Below are 3,387 nucleotides of genomic sequence, written 5' to 3'. Positions count from 1 at the left end.
GCAAAGCAAGGCAATACTGAAAGCTTCCAAAGATGGCACTCTAATAATACAACCAGAAACCGATGGGATGATCCCTATTAATCAATTAATGTTGTTCCACATCACTGTCAGCAAGCTTGGAACAAGCCTGGGCATTGGACTCTACTTGTTTGGAGTTGAAGATGCAAGTTCTAAAGGCAGTGCTGAGAATTTCAGTGTGAGGAGAACAGCCCCATCCAGAGGCTTCTCTGGACACTGGAAATGTGTCTTTGAAATCAAATTAGTTGGGAAGGCTGTGATTATGGCACTCCCAGCAATAGTAAGTTAACCACAACTTCTACAGGCAAAGTACTCTATGGAATCAGCTCTACATAGAATCATAGGATGGCCTGTGTTGGAAGGGACCTTTAAGGTCATCCAGTCCCAACCCCCCTGCTGTGTTCAGGGACACCTTTCACTAGACCAGGTTGCTCAAAGCTCCATCCAGCCTGGCCTTGAACACCTCCAGGAATGGGGCATCCATCACTTCTCTGGGCAACCTGTCCCATTGCCTCAACCCCCTTGCAGTAAATAATTTATTCATAGTATCTAATCTAAACCTACTCTCTTTTCAGTTTGAATCCATCCCCCCCCCCCCCTTGTCCTGTCACTCCCATGTTCTTGTAAAAACCCCTTCTCTGTCTTTCTTGCAGGCTCACTTCAGGTCCTGGAAGGCCACGGTTAGGTCACCCCTAATAAATGCAGCCTTTTAGACTTTACAAGTTGTTGTATATTTAAGTATTTCTATATATGTGTGCATACATAATTTCATAATATAAATTTCAACTGGAATCTACTATCTAGGCTGTCTGGCTCACAGAATTTTGTGCTCTGGAGTTGGCAACCACTTCGTTTAAGTTGAGGGTGAAATAGAGAGGGAAAGATTTTGGCAAGAGGGGGACTGGTGGATGCCATTTATTATCAAGTGTTCCAGGTAGCTAATCAAGGCTGGGAGTAACAGCTATTTTTTAATTAAATCTTAGAGTGTATTCTTTGACAGGACAGGTTTCAGAAGTTATGGTGAGGGGTGCTTTGTTAGTACTGGGCAGCTTTGTCTACAGACTCTAATTGAATCACTTTTTCATACTGTTGTGCATCTGCTTAAGGAGGATTGCTTACTTAATTGTAAATGATTGTTGGTGTTAAGGGCACTTGGCAAAGACTCAGCAGAAACAGAGCAAATAACACTTTTCTGTCTGTATTTTAGTCTGCCTATTAATATGAATCAAGAATTAGTCTCAAATATAGTAAGTCAATGTATTTTTGTTTGATGTCAATATTATTTTTTTTTCTTACCAATAGATTTTAGACTTTAAAAGGGGATGTTTCCACCCAAGTTTTATTGAGTGTTATCTCCTGGGGGAAGAGGCTGGATTGAAGAGGGTTCTTGGTTGCTAAATGACATTCTGTGCACAGCAGCACTCCCTGGTGTGTGTATCTATAGCTGTTGGTTGTATACAGAGTGATCTGTCATGGACATGTAAATTAGGAGATCTAAACATCTTTGGTGCCTTATATTGCCCGTAGAACAATGTCTTTGGAGCAGCTGCCTTCAATACTGTGCCTCAGCATCCTATTCCTTGAATTGTTGAAAGCTCACCAAACTTGGTAATTATTCTGTGCTTTTACATGTTGGGAAACTGTATGACAGGGCATGTCAGGTCACAGAGCTGGGAGTGTGGGCTGGGATCACCTTAAGAAAGTCGTTATCCTAAGACAACACTGCCCTATGATTTTTGAAGGATGATCCAGAGGTTTCCCTGGCAAAGCTGATCCCTGGATTATTGTCCTTTTCAGACCTTTCTGAGGCCGGTTTCTAATAATTTTATTTGTCATGACAAAGCTAGCAAGAAAGCTACTTTTAGTAATTTCTCACTTTGCTTTTTATCATTCGCTGTAGTGAGGAAACAACTAACTGCCCTGATTAAAGGGTGTAAAGGATGAACAGTGAGTGGTATTGAAGAACAGGATAACATGTTTGGTGATATTAGTGCTTGAGTAAGGAGGTTTCTCCTTTGGTTTCATATACCTGGCAACAGTGAGTAAGACTCAATTGCTTTTTTACATCCCCAGCTCAGACAGGGCCCCACTGGATCCTCACTGAGATACAATTGCATGAGTGGTATTACAGTGTGTATGTTGTGCACAAAATAGTCTGTCTGGAAACTTGTACAAGTCCACAATTCCTGTTGCAAGCCATGCCTTTGCTCGTGCTCTTGGGCAGTGAGCTGAAGAGAGGGAGTGTTGCAAGCCAGAGCTGTGGGGTGAGGATGTTTGGAAGAGGCTCCTTTAGTGGCCACTTGGGCACTCAGGTCCCTCAGACCACAGCGGGAATTTACTGCTCTCCATAGACTGAGTGGCCTCATTAATAACGTCAGCAGTGCTTAACCAGTGGATAGGCAGTGTGTGTACTGTTATTTTTGTTACTTTATTAACAGCTTCCCCCCCCCCCCAACACATTGTGTTCTGAATCAAGAAATTAATATTTTTTAAAATTTTAAAAATCCCCTGGACTCCACCTATTTCAACGTGCACTTCTGAGTACAGGCAGACTGGAATGGAGAACAGGAAGCTTTCCACTACTTTCCTATTCCTTTGAATATCTGAAGACTGTTGCATTGAGTTGCTGGCAAGAGCCAGGTGATAGTATAGATTCAAGATTGGCGGGAACAGATCTGTAGCTGACTGATACACTTGCATGGGGAACTTAAAAACAGCCTTTGATGATAAAGTGAGGCAACAATAAATGTGATAATTCGCTCTGCTTCCTCCATAAAGCAGTCCACATGACTGCTGCTGAACTGCTTTCATTTTTTAATTAGTTCATGTTATGATCTCATCATACTTGCCCTTACCCTTTTCTGACAAATGAAATGGAGCTTTTTGATTTGTCTTGTGATCCGCATTTTTCAGTCCATAAGTCATTCTCGCCGCTCTTCTCTGAAGCCTCTCCAAAGGTTTAAACCCACTGAACTGTTGCACCCAGACAGCATTAAAGCCAGCAGGTGATAAATCCCGCTCTTGCTTGATAACCACCTGTTCTTATGTACAAGTGTTGCAACGCCCCTCTGACCACAGCACAAGCCCCAGCATCCTGATGGCACGTCGTGTCTGTGATGCTCCGAATCCATTGAGAGTCCTTTGCTCTGTGACGTTCTTAGTGGCTTTTGTTACGAGATTGCATTTTCTGTTTTGAAACGCCTTTTCGTGGTTCTAGTCAGCACATACGAGCTTCTTTAACTCGTTGATCTTATTTTTTTTTTTTCATCATTTGCTTCTCCCATTTCTGATGTGCCACCAGCAGATTTCGTAGCTGCTTCGTGCGCCCTTCTAGGGCTTGCTCAGAAAAGTAGGGCTGAAAATGATTCC

The 3,387-nt window shown here is 42.6% G+C and overlaps 1 protein-coding gene across 1 annotated transcript in view; it reads left to right on the top strand.

Annotated features, from left to right (window-relative positions):
• The window catches only part of LOC114069974 (neuron navigator 2-like), a gene marked incomplete at its 3' end in the record, with an annotated part of 59,155 nt that overhangs the window by 24,501 nt on the left and 31,267 nt on the right, over window positions 1-3,387 (top strand). The window lies entirely within an intron of this gene.

Source organism: Empidonax traillii, unplaced genomic scaffold, assembly GCF_003031625.1.
Source record: "Empidonax traillii isolate 1590-97213 ecotype Southwest subspecies unplaced genomic scaffold, ASM303162v1 scaffold1409:size114308, whole genome shotgun sequence".
In the NCBI taxonomy this organism is placed as follows: Eukaryota; Metazoa; Chordata; class Aves; order Passeriformes; family Tyrannidae; genus Empidonax; species Empidonax traillii.
This window is presented reverse-complemented; position numbering and strand designations above follow the sequence as displayed.